The sequence below is a fragment of the Pinus tabuliformis genome, chromosome X (genome assembly GCF_031772625.1).
Source record: "Pinus tabuliformis cultivar Carrire ecotype Pingquan chromosome X, CPIR1, whole genome shotgun sequence".
NCBI classification, from domain to species: Eukaryota; Viridiplantae; Streptophyta; class Pinopsida; order Pinales; family Pinaceae; genus Pinus; species Pinus tabuliformis.
In genome coordinates, this window is record NC_142308.1 from 1,235,310,323 (window position 1) to 1,235,329,002 (window position 18,680).

The 18,680-nt window shown below is 36.3% G+C and overlaps 1 pseudogene; it reads left to right on the plus strand.

The window, feature by feature from the left end:
- Positions 1-914: 914 nt before the first annotated feature.
- Positions 915-17,901, plus strand: LOC149144413 (L-ascorbate oxidase-like; annotated as a pseudogene).
- Positions 17,902-18,680: the final 779 nt, after the last annotated feature.

Below are 18,680 nucleotides of genomic sequence, written 5' to 3' on the forward strand. Positions count from 1 at the left end.
TGTTATTTTTGAGGTCTCTCGGCATTTGAAGGGGAAAGTCTATCTGGAGCTCGGCTTGGCCCTTCTGGAGCGGTTCATGCTGCTCCTCTCGTTCCTCTGCTGGGTTCTGAGCTGCTGTTTGGTGGTCTTTGTCTTGACATTTCATTATCCGGTCTCAAGTCTTGTCTCTGGCTTCGGGTGGTGGGTTTTAAGTTGGTTTTTCATAGCCTCTGTCCCAACGCTAAAGTATCTGGTCTCAGGCCTCGTTTATGATTCAGGGTGGCGGGAGATAGGCCCTGTCTATCCTAAGGTCGCCCGAACGTTTTCTGGAGAGAATCAATTAGTGGTCAATTTGGTTTTGCCGGCTAGGGGTATCCGCAGGCTCCCTTCCTGGTCTCGGTGTCTTTGTTGCTCCGCTTGCATCACAGCTGCTCTGCCTGTCCGGCATCTCACTGCTGCCCCCTCTCAGATGCCTCGACTTCGCCAAAGAATGGGGTGCCGAAGAGGCCAGCCCCGGCACGCGCCAACAAGCTCGTCCTCTGACTCGCCTTCCCTCTCCAGTGAGCTGTTTGCCGGTCGCTACCCCAGCACGCGCAGTGGGAGAGGGCGGCTCCGTGCCTCCAGACACCACCCTGGGCCTCCTTCTTCGTCTGGCTCAGCAATTTTCTCTTTTAATAGCTCCCTGCATCGGCCTAGGATTACGGCTCACATTACAGTGGCATTCCATGAGACTACTCAGTTGGAGGACTCTGATTCTCATCCGGGAGGTTCGGGGGCAGTCTCTGTTCCTTCTCCTTCCATCCAGCTGGGAATTGGAAATGCGCCTCAGTAGGATTTGAATGTTTCGGGTTGCAGCGCTCAGGATGCAGAGATGATGCCGGTTGACCCTAGTCTCTCTGATTAGCACGAGGTTCAAGCTAAGGATATGACTGAATATGGATGGTGCCGTATCATGGAAGAACCACAAGATGACTAGCGTGCTTCCCTCGGCTTCGTTTTTTGGTTATGCTTCGTCTATCTCTGGGCTAGTTTGCTATGTAAACTGTGTTGTGGATTTCCTGTGTTTTTTTTTTTGATGTTTTTGTTAACTATGAAGTACCAAGAGAGTATCATCCTGGTCCCCTGCGCTGGAGCTGAATTCTGTCTTCTCATCTGTTTTCTCTTGACAACTCTGCCTCTCATCAGAGCAGAGTCTTGACTTTGGCCCCCATGTAATTATATTTCTCTACTTTGTTAATAGAATTAGTCTTACTCAAAAAAAAAAAGTCTAAACAAGAGTATATCATAAAAAAATTATGATAGTTAATAAACATGATAGTGTTAATTGTGTTGTTGATTATGTTTCTCGACATTAAGTCATGAAAGCATGATGAAAATATCCATATACCTATTCACCTAATTGTTCTGAAAACTTCCAAGTTCCTATAGCTTACTCATAGCGTGCCTTCCACAATGAGTCCACTGTTGTCTTGTCTTCCTTTGTTTGTAGATATGGATACATGAGATGTGGTCAAAAGATAGCTTTAGGTGAAGAATCTCCTCTAGAATGTGTGTGATTTTGGAATATTTGTCATTCATTGAATTAATTTATAACATTCATAGATCAATTTATAAGGTTCATAGAATCACAAAATCTTTGTAGTGTGTGGCATTCATTTTTGATGGAAAAATAAATGAATCATTTTAAGGAGATTATCTCTCCATAGTTATTTGTACACTTACCCAAACCAACCAGAGGTTTGAAAAACTAATGTTCATGAAGATAGAGAACCAACCCACCTCCACATGCACCATCATCATGTGAGGTTCCATCAAAATAGGCCTAATGAACCGAGAAGTTTATACATACTTCTAAGATAATCTAAGAAATTTGAGAAATATAAATATACATATCTTATAAATATTTGGGTATTGACATTCTTTATCAGCTCAACTGTAATTACAACATTGAGAAAAGGATTATTAGAGGTTGGAAAGCTTATTATGAGTTTGAAAAAAATTGTAAGGTTTTCGATCTTTGTATTTGGAGTGAAAAAAGGTTCCTCTTTAAGACCCTCGTCACCCCTGTTGTCCTATACGGTTGTGAAGTATGGGGTTGCAGTATATCCAAAGAGTCATGGAGAAAGATTGAGATGATTCAAAAGCAATTAATAACCTATAATCTTAAGATCAAGGGAAATACCCCCTATCCTATCCTCATGATCGAAATTGGTATCTCCCTTATTGAAAGAAGGGCTATAATTAAGTATCTAATATATAAGAATAAGTTTTACAACATGGAATCAAAGAGGCTTCCTAAAATTGCTTTAACTTTAGTCCCCACCTTCACTTCAAACATGGATGGCATAAGGATGTCCATTCTTGGCTCAAAAATTGGGGGATAAATGAGATAAATGAGGAGATCATCCTTGGAAGCAAGGATAGAGTTAAAGAGACTATCACCTCCGAATTTAAGGATAAGCGATAGGATAATAAGGAGCTGGAGGGTAAAAGGAAGCTAAGATATTATAAGGAGGTGATCAATGCCATCCTTGAGAATTAACTTTCTATTTTGACCAACTCGAAGAAGAAGATGAAAATTGCTAAGATTAGAACTAATTCTCATGAGCTTCGAAGCAAAACTAGGTGGTGGTCTACTCCCAAGACTCCTTGGGACGATAGAATTTGTTAGTGTTGTGATACTATGAGGGTGGAGGATGAAAAACACTTTCTTTTAGATTGTTCGACCTGAACATTGTTAAGATTAGAACTAATTATCATGAGCTTCAAAATGAAACCAGGTGGTGGTCTACTCCTAAGACTCCTTGGGACGATAGAATTTGTCAACGTTGTGATACTATGAGGGTGGAGGATGAAAAACACTTTCTTTTAGATTGTGCGACCCTTATTCACATCCACTCTCATTTCCCTAACATATGTCACACTTCCAAACCTTTGGACTTGTTAAGAGAGCCCAACTATATGATCTTGGTGGGCTTCTTTCCGTTCTTTTTCAACATAGAAATAAAATTCTAAAAAATTACAATTAAATTACTTTTTTTCTTGAAGTCCAATAAACCACATTGATCTTAGTAGATGTTAATCATCACCATCATCATGATCATTAACAAATGTAATAAGTGTTTTGCACCAAAATTATTAAACTTTAACCATAAAAAAATTCATAATATATTTAAATATTTTTTAAAGTTTTCGATTTACATACAATAGTCGATTACACCGTTAATTTGTATTAAAAAGTTTATCGTAAAAAAAGTTATTAATTTATTTTTTGAAAAACATTATTAAAATATATATAACTAAATTTGTTGTGAAATTTTAAATTATATAGTTGTAAGAAATAGGTTATTGAAATCTGATAACCATTCTATCCACAACATAAAATTAATGCATAGTATATATATAATCAAATTTTGGCTTTTTGTACGCATGATAAATAAAAATGAAATTAACGAAGATCAGTTTCAATCTTTTCTATTTTTTTAGGTGGAAATCTCATCGGTCTACCGGGCCACCGATCAAAGAAACTTCCACATTACTCTCAATCGAATATTCTCCATTCTATCAATAAAATTGACGGTGCTGTGTATAGGCCTTTGTTGCACGGGTACTCGCACCCGGGGTGGGGTTCTTGAACCCGTCCCGGGTTCCCACACCTAAGTACCGGATTCGGGTACGGGTTCTTCTCAGACGAACCCAGAAGAACCGGGTTCTTCAAAAAAAAAATTTGGGTTCTTTTCCTTTAACGGGTTCTTGGGTTCTTCGGGTGTTTGGGTTCTTTGGGTTCTTCAGGTTGGGTTTTTTGGGTTCTTCGGGTTCTTTGGGTTCTTCATAAAAAAACTATATTAAAAATTTAATTTTCAAATAATTTTTTTTATTGAAATTTAAAAAATAAGTTAAATAACTTATAACAAAGGTAAACTAAACTTAAAAAACCCTAAATCTTAAAGGAAAATATGAAATATCTGATAGACTGAAGTCTGATACCGTGATACGTGATACTGATTATTCTTGGCGGCAGAGCACCGCGACATACCAAAAGTCTGAAGAACAAACACCGTGATCACTGATTTGAGGCTTGAGCCGTCCCCGTTTACCATTTCCGGCAGCAGTGGGCAACTTCAGCAGCAGTGGGCAGTGGGCAGCTTCAGCGGCAGTGGACAGAGCAGCTTCAACGGCAGTGGATCGTGGTATTTACAAGTTCTCTGTAGACCCGTGTTCTCTGTTTTAAGTTTTAAGTTTTAAGTGATCACGAACACCCAGGGCTACGAAAAACCCATGCCTATAGACACGTAACATTCAGCTGGAAATTTTTCATCTAATTTTTAATTGCAATGTTTTCCATCGAATGTTTCTCAAGGAAATTTTCTGCCATCATTTCCAAAGATTACAGTTTCCAAAGACTGTCTTTGTTCACATGCCTTAGCATTGCTCTGTGGGCATGACGTGCTGCTCAAGGGTGTTGACTCGTTGAATCATTGTAAAAATTTATCAACAGTGATAAAACTGATAAGTTTTTCAAAACTTATGAGCGACACAGTGTTCTGAAATCATATATGATTATGATATCTAAATATTATAAAAGGAACATTATGGGTGTACAATCCCACAAGCAGAATATCATATCATATTGCCTGTAGCTTTGTGAAAATATTTAAAACTTTCATCTGTTTATTGGTGATTTTTACTATGTAGACCATAGACTACAACGTTTTATGCCTGGGCATGTTTATTGGTGATTTTTACTATGTAGACCATAGACTACAACGTTTTATGCCTGGGCATAGACTCATCTGTGTTTTCAACTAAGCGTGTAATGCTTCCTGGCTTAATCATGTATGTGAGAGCACTGCGTAGTGGTGCCGTCAGCCCCTTTGACTAGTACAAACCCATGGGCTTTGATATCTACCAACAACACCAAATAAAAAACTTGCTGAAGGAATTGGGTTATGGTTAGAACAGCTAGTTGTATTGTATCGTCTTTGTAGAGAAAAGGGTATTGCTTCTACAGCCATCTTGAGTTTTGTTTCTGCCATATATTACCATCCCACAGTGAAGTAATTCACCCACAAGACTGTGGGAGTGATTAGTTGCCGTTGGAGTGATTACTATTTAAATTAATAAGGTGATGACCATAGTTGGAAAAAAAAGGTAGCTGTTTGCACATTCATGAGTCCCTTCCTACCCCAGGAGACTCTTATGATCAGTCTCCTTGGCTGTGTCTACCACAGCCTGATTCATTGAAATTTGATAGGCATCCTTGCAAATTGAAATTTGATAGCCATCCTTGCAAATGAACCTAAGCTGCATAGTTATTTTAAACTTTAAAGCTTGTGTGTGAGAAAATCTGTCCCAAGTTTCAACTCTCACCCAAATAGCTGAGTCTAGCATTTATCCTAGTATATATTTTGAATTTTCAGTTTTAGTAGTAGCCTTGAGCTCTCTCACATAGCTGTCACAGTGTCATGGTTACACAGAAAAGATTCCAAAGAATTCAAATTTCATATATATTATTAATTATAAATTTATAATCTATAAAATTTAATATTATTATATTACCCGACGAACCCATGCACCTTGTTTCCAAAAATACTGTCCCCGTCCCCGCACCCACGTTTCCTGGCAACATAGGTATAGGCCATTATCAGTGTACACCGAATCCAAAACATAAAGTTGTATGGGAGTTCTAGAACCGAATACAGGTCTGTGGTCACCTGCTAAGGCTGCTCTAAAGTCAAAAAAGGAAAACTACGCTGCAATTCAGACAGCTTTCTGCTTCCATATCGAATCTATCAATCTACCAATAAAAGAGAAGAATGAGAAGTTGTAAATTTAACGGAGTAGAAGTGCAAGCCTATGGCCCTCAATATTCCTCGTATGAAATGCAAGTAATCCAAATTGTTGTATGTCGGCAGCGAGGAACGCCTTGGTCAGACGGGACCGCCTCAGTCACGCAATGCGCAATCAACTTGTGGAGACTTACGTTTACAGATTCGTTGTGGACAAGGTATGATCAAATTGATTATGACTCGTAATTTTTCAAGTGAGAAACTCATTTTCCTTTCAAAGTCTATAATCGAGTCTAATGCGCATGAATTAGGATGTGATCATAATTTTTCATAGAACTTTTCTTCAGTAGTGTAATAAAGTATACTAATTTATATGGAATTAATCGGCGCAGCCCGGGACATATTTCTATCATGCGCACCACGGAATGCAACGGTCTGCGGGTCTGTATGGGCTTCTGATAGTGGACGTTGGGAAGGGCGAAAAGGAGCCGTTTCCCTACGATGGAGAGTTGAATATAATTGTTAGCATCTACGAGCAAATGGCAGGCCTCCATTCGAAACCTTTTCGCTGGATCGGGGAGCCTCAGGTAACGCACTCATGCATATTCATGATGGTGGTTATTTTCAAAACGTCAACCGGAACAAGCACAATCATAACACAAGTGTAATGCAAGTGTGATTGTTATAACTGCATAAATATTATCTTTTTATAAAAATGTCAGAAGTGTGATTGTCATACAAATTTCTTTTGATAATTTGCGTGATAATGATAATTTTATAATTTTACTAGATGAAAAAATAAATATAGATTTAAAGATGTCAGGAGCAAGAAGACAGGTCAATTTTTTTTATTATAAAACACACAAAATATTTAAAAGAAAACATTTATCAATGCGACTAAAACATTTATTTATCATATATTTTATTAAATTACATTATATAAAAGTTAAAATATTATAAAAAATTTAATTAATTAAGCTATTATAAATATTTAATTAATTTACTTATGTATCTTTAGACTAATTGTTAATGAGTGCATTGTAAAAACATTCATTGTTGTTTTAATAAAGAATAGGAATAAATAAAATAAGTACCTTTTTATCCATATTCAAATCTTATAAAAGATGAATATATTAATAGTATATAACAAATAAGATTATGACGTTTTTATCCATACACAAATTTTATAAATTCCTTTTCATTTATATTCAAACCCTATAAAAGTAAATATATTAATACTATATATAACAAATAGATTTAAGTTTCTTTTATTCATACTCAAATATGGTCAATTATATGCTATAAAGACCTTACACATGGTCTCTCTAAAATATTTGTATAAGCTAAATAAACATATTTTTAATTTTATGCCATTGTCAACCTCATAAATTATTTATATCTTTTTATATATAGTTAATATTTTTATCTTTTTTATATATGTATCATTTTATATATTTTAATTTCATGTTTTATATTATAATATATTATATTATATATTTTATTTTTCATATTTTTATTTACTAAATAAATGTAAATATTCATATATATATATATATAGATATATTCATTCATTTATAATGTTATATATTTTATGTTTAGTACTTTTAAAATAGTTATAAATATTTTATCTAATAAATTATAAATAATTTATTTTATTCAATTTTTCACTTCTTCAATACATTTCATTTTAGTAGTGTATCAACTTTTATATAAAACGTGCTATTGTTCTCTAATTCATAAATCTCTTGTTATTATATAATTTGTTTGGGATATAAATATAATAAATAATATGGAATTTCTTTACTCAATTTCCATCTTTATAATAAAATCAATGAAATATATTTTACATAGATGAAAATGTATCTATGTTTTTGTTTTAATTAAATCTATTTCATCATTTCAAACATCATTTAAATTAAATTCAAGATCCCCAATATCTTTATGTTTATATGTTGAATCTCATTGCTTACATAATAGATAATAACATAGTCATCACCAACTTATCTCAATAGGAACTGTCTAAATAGACTTTGTGTTTAAATGTTTTTAAAACATAAAAAAATTATTTAATATTTTTTATTATATATATATATATATATATATATATATAATTATTATTTTGTAGTAAAAATGTCATCATATATAATTTTACTTTTTAATAATAATTTAAAACATATAATTAATTCTTTATCAATCAATCATAAATTAGGTTATTTTTTTTAATAACCAAATTCTAATAATATTTTTAATTACTAAAATCATAAACCATTTAAATTATTGAAATTTTCTTATACTTCTCCCAGAAGGGCACCAGAGATTTTGAGTACAACCCACCTCGTTAAAGTCGATGAACTCTCTTGGACCACACCCCTATGGTTAATCATATATCTCCTTTCTTGACGGAAATGAATCAATTCTTTGGACCACGAATCGGCCCTCCGAGGTCAAAAATATAATAATAATTTTGATTATGTATTGTTAATATATATATATATATATGAATGGAATAAACCGAGTTATTAGAATAATATTAATACTTAATTTATCATTATAACTATTCATATAAATTTATTTTAAAACCAACTTTATTTGTTTTATATTAGATATCATTTTGGGATTCAACTGCGTTAAGTAAGTCATTCATGTATGACCATTTCCATGAGAGGTAGTCGTAACTGACTAATTTCTCATGATTTTTGAATAGTTCACTTAGCACTCATTGCATCGGGTGATGCTCACAGGGGTGAAGAAGTGGGATTGAAACTAGTGAAATGAATCACATAGCATCAATCATCACTTCCGGGGCTTGCACCCGGTAACCAGGACTTCCCAGGAGGTCACCCATCCCAGAACTCCTCTGGCTCAAGCGCGCTTAACTGTGGAGTTTTCCCCACAATCAAGCCCACTTAGCTTGCTACCCCATTTGCAAAACCTTAGCAAGTATTGTGCCTCATGAACCATTCAAGTAGAGATCCCTTGACTCTTTTTGAATTTAAGTATGGGGGTTTACGCAGTGCATTATATTAGATATCATTTTGGGATTCAACTGCGTTAAGTAAGTCATTCATGTATGACCATTTCCATGAGAGGTAGTCGTAACTGACTAATTTCTCATGATTTTTGAATAGTTCACTTAGCACTCATTGCATCGGGTGATGCTCACAGGGGTGAAGAAGTGGGATTGAAACTAGTGAAATGAATCACATAGCATCAATCATCACTTCCGGGGCTTGCACCCGGTAACCAGGACTTCCCAGGAGGTCACCCATCCCAGAACTCCTCTGGCTCAAGCGCGCTTAACTGTGGAGTTTTCCCCACAATCAAGCCCACTTAGCTTGCTACCCCATTTGCAAAACCTTAGCAAGTATTGTGCCTCATGAACCATTCAAGTAGAGATCCCTTGACTCTTTTTGAATTTAAGTATGGGGGTTTACGCAGTGCATTATATTAGATATCATTTTGGGATTCAACTGCGTTAAGTAAGTCATTCATGTATGACCATTTCCATGAGAGGTAGTCGTAACTGACTAATTTCTCATGATTTTTGAATAGTTCACTTAGCACTCATTGCATCGGGTGATGATTTTTAAAATAAATCATTAAATTCCCTTTTACAATAAATATAACTAGATAATTACCTTTAGCGAATATGCTTAGCTTATTCTTCATGTTATAATGCAACACTATTTCTGTTGAGGCTAGTAGTACATTACATCTTAGATATGTTTATATTGTTTAACCAGAAAGGATTTAAGTTCGCCTCGCTCATATGGCCTCACCTGTGCTTACAATACATCATTGTTAAAGAACAAGATATTATCACATACACTTCATTTTTAATTTCAAACCACAAAAAAATATAATAAACCAGGGTTGACGTCCTTCCCTATTTATCTATCACTCTCCCCGTTCTACTATTAAACGAATAGAAGAATCAATTGACATGGTAGATGTTTGTTTCTTTGTGCATGGAGGTACCGTAAGAACAATCTGCCCATTGATCTCACGTGAAACAATTGGTGGTGTACACAGTCTTTGCTAATCGAAGGGCGCGGACGCTACAATTGCAGCGCTAATTGTAACAACACAAATCAGCGGTGCCCGCCATTCGTTCTCGCAGTGGAAGCGGGGAAGACATATCGTGTGCGCATTGCCAGCGTCACGGCTCTGTCGTCGCTCAATTTCATTATAGAGGTCTCCATATATTATTGTAGAACCCCCTTGAAACGACGAGAAAATATTATTATTGAAACCCCCTTGCAGAAACGAGAAGAAAATATGAAATCGAAATTCAAATTTAATGTAATTGCTCTTCTATGGTGTAGGGACACAACATGTTGTTAATGGAAGCGGGCGGAAACTACATCGAACCCCTTGTGGTGGAGAACGTGGACATCTATTCAGGTCAGACATATTTTTTCTGGTTAAGGATCCGTCCAAGAACTACTGGACAGCCTTGAATGTGAGAGGGCGACGTCCCAACAGCATAGTTACCAAATTCGCCTGAATTGGGCAAAAAAGTATGATAATTTGTGGATTTGGTACGAATACCATATTATTTGTCCAAATTTGATTCGTTTCTGTTAAATGTGAAGTCAAATTCATGAATCACATTAAGGATTCTAGATTCTTTTACACCGCCAGTGGTTTCTAGAATCACATGCAGGATTCTAGATTCTTCAACACCGCCATTAATTTCTAGATCATTCCATATCTCCATCTTAATCACATATAGGATTCTAGATTATTTTTCTGTCTCTATAAATTTGTAATTTCTCTGACCAAGGAAAGCAAGCCAAAGCCCAAGCCTGTTATGTAATGTAAAGTGATTTCTATTCTCCAGTGATTGTTTTATCTATTCCGGTGTTTCTAACTGAGTAATCTTGTTGTTTCTGCATTTGTCTGTCTCTGTAAATCATTTTCTGCTTTTGCCGTCTAAGGCTTTCAGTATAAATATGTTTTGTGTTATGTATGCTCTGGTCTAACAACTAGTATCAAAGTTAGAGTTGAATATCTACTGTGCAAGCCGCTTAGTGCCATTGCCTCTGTCTCTGTAAATTATTCTCTGCTTTTGCCGTTTAAGTCTTTGAGTATAAATCTGTTGTGTATTATGTATGCTCTGGTCTAACAACTGGTATTAGAGCTAGAGTTGAATATCCACTGTGCAAGCTGCTTAGTGCCATTGCCTTACTCTAGCAGCGTTTGTTAAAACATTGGTTGTTACCCCTAGAGCCGTTGAAGGATCTGTCCAAGGAATAGCTGAGGAAAGTTGGAACTAAAAGATAGTGGCTGCAAGAAAAACAAGGTCATGAACCTATGTTGAAACAAGGTCGTGGACCTATGTTGAAACGTGTCGCTGGAGTTTGAAACGTGGAGATCCGTGGAATATGGAGTTGAAACATCGTGTTCGTAAGTTTTTTTTACATCAAGCTTGCATGTATACGTCAAGTTTTTTCTCAAACCAACATATGTATATGTGAAATGTGAAAAGGTTAAAAAATTATATATGTTTTTATATTTATTATGAAACATATATAATTATATGTTGGAATTTTAAAAAGTATATTTTAAAAAGGAGCAGGAATTTTGAAAATGGTATTTTAAAAGGAGGAAGGTCATTATCACTAAATTTTAAAGAGTAATAATTAAAGTTTTATTTTTGAGTGGAGTTTTTGTGTTTTGCGGTGTGAATTTGATTGAAAATGGAGACAACAATTACAGATATGGAGAAGTTGAGCGTGGCTAATTTTTCCCTATGCAAATCACAGATGGAGGATATACTGATTTTAAAGGATCAGTGTTTGCCGATTGAGGGCACAACAAAGAAACCTTCATCGATGACAAATAAAGAGTGGAATATGCTATATAAAAGGCGATTGCAACAATCCGCCAATATTTAGCAAAGAATGTATATTTCAATGTGTTCGAAAAAAAGACGACAGAAGGATTATGGAAGAAGCTCCATGATTTATATGAGAAGAACATGGCATCAAACAAAGTGTTCTTGATGAAGAAGCTTTATAATCTCAAAATGAAGGAGGGTGCTTCAGTTGCTGAGTACTTGAATGCATTTAATATTATTACTAATTAGCTTGCTTCTGTTAAAATCATTTTAGATGATGAAATTAGAGCTATTTTGCTAATGTGTTCTATGCTAGACAGCTGAGAAAATTTAATTGTAGCTCTGAGCACTTCAGCAACTACAGGGTCCCTGAAGTTTGATGATGTCAATAGCAATTTAATGAATGAGGAGCTGCGACGCAAGTCAATTGTGGAAAACAAAGGAGGAGAGGCTCTAGCTGTAGCTGATCGTGGTAGGAAAATGGATCGAGGCCAACAAGGGCGATCAAGATCGAGAGGTCGATGAAAATCAAGGAGAGGCGGAATCATCTGCTTTCATTGTGGCAAACCCGGGCACACGAAGAAGAATGTCGATTTTGGAAGAAAGGACAAAAGGATCAGAGATCGTCCAGTACAAATCAAAAGTCATCTGGCACAAATGAAGGTGAGACTACTGCTATAGCCACAGATGGTGATGTGTTGTTTACTATTTTAGTAGAGGATGCATGTGTATATACATCTAGCAGTAACTTTGATTGGATCCTTGACTCTGGGGCATCTCACCATGTAACCCCATGCAAAGGTAGTTTTGTTTCATATAATCATGGTGATTACGGTAGAGTGCATTTGGGGAATAATCAATTTTACAGTATTGTTGGAGTGGGAGATATCCAGGTCAAGATGAAAGATGGACAAGATATATTGTTGAAACAGGTCAGGCATCTACCAGAAATGCGCATGAATTTAATCTCTATGGGACGGCTGGATGATGAAGGCTATTCGACAAGCTTTGGAAAAGGAGGCTAGAAAATTAGAAAAAGTGCGTTTGTCGTAGCCAAAGGACCCAGATAGGAACATTATACACATTGAAAACACTGATAGAAAAATCAGATTTGGCTGTTGTCACAAAAGAAGGAAATTCAGCAGATCTGTGGCATAAGTGTTTGGGTCACATGAGCGAGAAGGGCTTAAAAATCCTTGTTGGTAAAAAATTATTGTCAGGTTTGAAATTCTACAATCTTGATTTTTGTGAGCATTGTATATATGGTAGACAAAGAAGGGTTTCATTCCTTAGAGGTGGCCATGACAGAAAGAAAAATGTGTTAGAATTGGTACACTCAAATGTGTTTGGACCTATTAACATCAAATCATTAGGAGGAACATCATATTTTGTAAAATTTATAGATGATGCATCTGGGAAGATTTGGGCATATCCTATGAAAAATAAAAGTGAAGTGTTTCGAATATTTCAAAATTTCCACGTTGTTGTTGAAAGAGAGACTAACAAATTGATGAAGTGTTTAAGAACAAATAATGGTGGAGAATATTGCTCAAATGCATTTAAGGAATATTGTAACAGGTTTGGCATAAAGCATGAGAAGACTGTGCCTAGTACTCCTCAACAGAATGGTGTCGCAGAAAGGATGAATCGCACCATTATGGAAAAGGTGCGAAGTATGTTGTCCAATTCCGGTTTGGAGAAGAATTTTTGGGCTGAAGCAGTCAGGACCGCTTTCTACCTCATAAATAGATCTCCAACTACAACCTTGGATGGCGGTATCCCTGAAGAAGTTTGGACTAGTAAGAAGTTGAATTATTCTCACTTGAAAATCTTTGGATGTGAAGCATTCGTACATATTCCCAAAGAAAATAGAACTAAGCTAGATGATAAATCTATGAAATGCATTTTTTTGGGATATGTGGATGAAGATTTTGGTTATCGTCTATAGGATCCAGTCAAACATAAAATTATTAGAAGCAGGGATGTTATATTTAATGAGTCAGAAATGTTCAAAAGGATTGTAGGTGAGTTGGAGGTCAAGAAGGTTATTGACAGGTTTGAAGAGCTGCAGGAAAACATACCACCAATACAAGAAAATGAACAGCAAATTCAAGAGCATGAAGAACAATAAGTGGAAAATGATGAACAACAAGAAATCTTGCAAGAACCTTTACAGGAGATTCAACCTGATAATGCACCACCACAGTTGGTTCGCAGATCTTCTAGGCCTCATAAGCCTTCACAAAGGTATCCTCCTTCAAACTATATTTTGTTAACTGATGAAGGTGAACCTAATTATTTTCAAGAAGCTTGTAAAGGCAAGCACAGTAAAGAATGGAAAAAAGCAATGGGAGAAGAAATGAACTCTTTGCAGGAAAATAAAACTTGGGAGTTGGTAAACCTCCCAGAAGGTAGAAAGGCTCTACAAAACAAATGGGTGTACAAGATTAAGCATGAAGGTGACGAAAAGAAGGAAAGGTATAAAGCAAGGCTAGTGGTGAAAAGTTTTTCCCAAAAAGAAGGTATTGACTTCACTGAAATTTTCTCACCTGTTGTTAAAATGTCATCCATTAGAGTCATTCTTGGTCTAGTTGCTGCTTTAGACCTAGAATTTGAACAGCTAGATGTAAAAACTGCATTCCTTCATGGTGAATTGGAGGAAGAAATTTATACAGAGCATCCAAAAGGCTTCATAGAAAAAGGTAAAGAAAGCCTTGTTTGTAGGTTGATGAAGAGTTTCTATGGGTTGAAATAGGCACCTCGACAATGGTACAAGAAATTTGATTCATTCATGTTGGAACATGGTTTTCAGAGGTTGGAAGCTGACCATTGTGTCTATATCAAGAGGTATGATCAAGGAAAGTATATCATATTATTGTTATATGTGGATGACATGTTAATTGTTGGACATGATAAGAATAAGATTAATAGGTTGAAAAAATATTTGGGTAGCAAATTTGCAATGAAGGATTTGGGACCAACACAATAGATATTAGGCATGCGAATTATGCGTGACAGGAAAAACAAAAGGTTGTGGCTTTCGCAAGAAAAATATATCAAGAAGGTGCTTGACAGGTTTAATATGAAGGATGCCAAGCCAGTTGGTACACCCCTTGCAAGCCACTTCAAGCTGAGTATTGAATTATGTCCTAGTGATGACAAGGAGAAAGAAGAGATGAGTAAGAGTCCTTATGCTTCAACAGTTGGCAGTTTGATGTATGCCATGGTATGCACACGACCAGACATTGTATATTTAGTGGGAATAGTGAGTAGATTCCTTGCCAATCCAAGCAAACATCATTGGCAAGTAGTAAAATGGATTTTGAGGTATCTCAAGGGTACTAGTCATTATTATTTATGTTTTGGTCATGATGAGGTTGTGCTTGAAAGATTTACAGATGTGGATATGGTTGGAGATATGGATACCAAAAAGTCCATTACAAGTTATTTGTATACATTTGCAAGTGCAACAGTATCTTGGGTGTCAAGGCTACAAAGAATAATAGCCCTCTCTACAACAGAAGCAGAATACATAATTGCAACAAAAGCTTGTAAAGAGATGTTGTGGATGTAGCGATTCCTAGGAGAGATAGGAATAAAGCAGGACAAATATGTGTTATATTGTGATAGTTAGAGTGCCATTCGTTTGGCGAAAAACCCAACATTTCATTCAAAAACCAAGCACATTGACTTAAGGTACCAATGGATCCGACATGTGTTGGAGGAAGAACAGTTATCCCTAGAAAAGATCAATATAGATAGGAACCCTACTAATATGCTCACTAAGATCCTACCACGAAATAAAAATGAGTTATGTAGAGGCATGGTAGGACTCGGTGTGACTTGATGACTACTATTTGGCTTCGAGTGGGAGAATGTTAAGCGTGTAACCAAATTCATGAATCACATGCAAGATTCTAGATTCTTCTACACCGCGAGTAGTTTCTAGAATCACATGCAGGATTCTAGATTCTTCAACACTGCCATTAGTTTCTAGATCATTCCAGATCTCCATCTGAATCACATACAGGATTCTAGATCCTTCTTCTGCCTCTATAAATTTGTAATTTCTCTGGCCAAGAAAAGCAAGCTAAGGCCCAATCCTGTTGTGTAATGCAAAGTGATTTCTGTTCTCGAGTGATTGTTTTATCTATTTCGCTGTTTCTAACTGAGTAATCTTGTTGTTTCTCCATTTGTCTGTCTCTGTAAATTATTCTCTACTTTTGCGATCTAAGTCTCTAAGTATAAATCTGTTGTGTGTTATGTATGCTTTGGTTTAATAGTTTCTCAGGTCTAATTGATAAAGGTCACATAGTTTACCCAGACGGACAATTGTTCATTCAATAAGAACTATCAACAGGTTGAGATCATGGATGCACGGAGAAGCTGCTTGAGATGCTTTCACCTTAGATCTGAGATTTCTTGGAGAAATGCTTTTGGAGAGATTCAGAAAAGAGGTGGACCAATGTAGTGCTTTCTCCCATTCTATCACTCAGCATACCAAGCCTAATAGGGGAACGCAATGCAGAGGTGAATAGGTCAGTTAGGCAATGCTCAAGACCTCCCAAGGACAGAGTGATGGCACTGGCCATAGCTTGTAAATTTAAAGATGTTGCTAACAAGCTGGATTGGATCACAAGCCCACATGGTGAGTGGATTGTTGTGAGATCTTCCGGAAGTAGATCTCCAACTTCATATAAACCTTTGCTAAAATCAGACATTAATAATCTCTCCTCCATCCAGGAGCTTTCATTCAACAAAAGTGCAGTGCTAGCTTTGAAGTTGTCAATTGGGCAAAATTGCAGCTTAAAAGTGAACTAGATCAATGCTCACAAGCTGTGGTCCGTGTAGTACAATCTCAACATCAAACAATCTTCCAGCACTTCTGCCAAGACTTTGCATCATTACTTGTTTTTTGATGGCTGTGGCATCCTATTTAATTTATGAAGCTTGGGACTTATATGGAGTCCAACCATAAGGAAAGAACATTAAAACGCAAAGTGAAATGGGAAATTTACAAGTTTAAAAATCAATTAGGAATGTGAAAATTTAAAAAGCATAGTAAAATGTGGAAGTTTACCAATTTACCACTTAACAGTCTAGAAAATAGGTAACAAAAGCATTTGTTACGCTGTGAAGAATTTGTGAGGTAATTTTAAAACTAGTGATAAATTTGGTAAGTTATTATATATTTGTTAAATGTATTTGTATTTATTATTATGAATATTTTAAATAAATAAATGTTTGAATTAGGAATATATTTTAAAAGTAAGTTTTTTTAAAAGATATAAAAGTTTTGTATGATTAATAATTTAAAATAAATTGAAAAAATAATGAATAAAATAAAATTAAGATGTGTACTGTGGAATTTTTTTCTAATTAAACCATTTTTATTCGAATTTTTAACAAATCGAATTCGAATCCGAATCCGAATCCGAACCCAAATTCGAACTTGGTACCTATGCCCAACACACCGCCGGGTTTGACCATTTTCAACTACATCCTCAATCAGGGTACCACCTGGCCCTCCACTGCCCCACCCGCGAGCCCCGCATGGAATGACTTCGCCTATAGCAAGGCCCTCGCAAAGAAAATCGTGGCCCGACACGGTTTCGTCCCCCGCGTTCCGCCCAAATCTGATCGCACGATTGTACTTTTAAATACCCAGAACTACATCGATGGCTACACCAAATGGGCAATCAACAACTACATCAATGGCTACACCAAATGGGCAATCAACAACGTTTCTCTCGTCCTGCCCGTCACTCCATACTTGGCGGCCTTCAAATACAAGCTGAGCAACGCCTTCGACCATCGAGCAGCCCCGGAAACATATTCTTCTAACGGTTATGACATTATGAGATCCCCGTCAAATCCCAACTCGGTCACAGGGAACTCCGTCTACTCCCTTAATTTCAACGCCACCGTCGATGTTGTTCTGCAGAACGCCAACGTCTTGACGCCTAACAGCAGCGACATACATCCATGACACCTCCATGGCCACGATTTCTGGGTGCTCGCCTATGGCATGGAGCTTTCAATCCAAGCCAAGGCGTTGGGAAGTTCAATCTCCGTAATCTGGCCTTGCAAAACACGGTTGTTGTGTTCCCATACGGGTGGAGGGCCATCAGATTCGTGGCGGACAATGCAGGAGCGTGGGCATTCCACTGCCACATAGAGCCTCATTTGCACATGGGCATGGGAGTGGTGTTCGCAGAGGGAATTGAGATGCTCGGGAAGCTTCCAAGATCTGGACTGGGGTGTGGAGGGACCAAGACGTGGTTGCCTTGATAGTACGCTACCCGATAGGAAAACCTATATTTTCATGCCTTGCATCTTCTGTAGCAATTAGCGTGCTTTTTATGATTCTATTCGTTTTTGGGGTTGTGCACCATTTTTCTCATTATCTAAGGCATAATGCCTTTCTTCCAATGAGGTCTCTTGACCACTTGAGTTTATCTTGATTTTGGTCCATTGTTTAAAGATTTAGTTAAGCAACAACAACATTTACATACCTGTGATAGAGCAAAGGAAGTATCTTGCTCTCAAGGAAAGTAGATATGCCCCGAATATTATGGAAAAGGAAAAAAAAATTGTTTTTACCCTTATAATGATTATAACACTATGTTCATATGCATCTTTCTCTATTTTTAAGAAAATGGAAAATTCAATTTCAATTTCCTTTGCTAATAAAAATAATGGAAATAATTAAGAGAATGGAAACAAACATGACTTTTTATCTCCCGTTCATCAACCTCTTCTCCTCTTGCGTTTTTTCATATTTAATTTTTTCTTATCATTTTATCTCATTTCCTTTTTACATTTACATTATCTTTTATATAATTGATTAACCCTCCTTGATTATAGAATTAAATCTTTTAAAATAATTCATTACCTTAAGCACAAATTTATTATTAATATGCCAAACCTAAATAACATTTACTTTGCGTTACCTTAATCATATATATAACCAATAATAGCTTGCCAACAATTTCGATATCACCCCAAATCTAATATGAGTACAACCAGCATTTCTTTCATCCACAATTTCTATCACTACATTATATGCT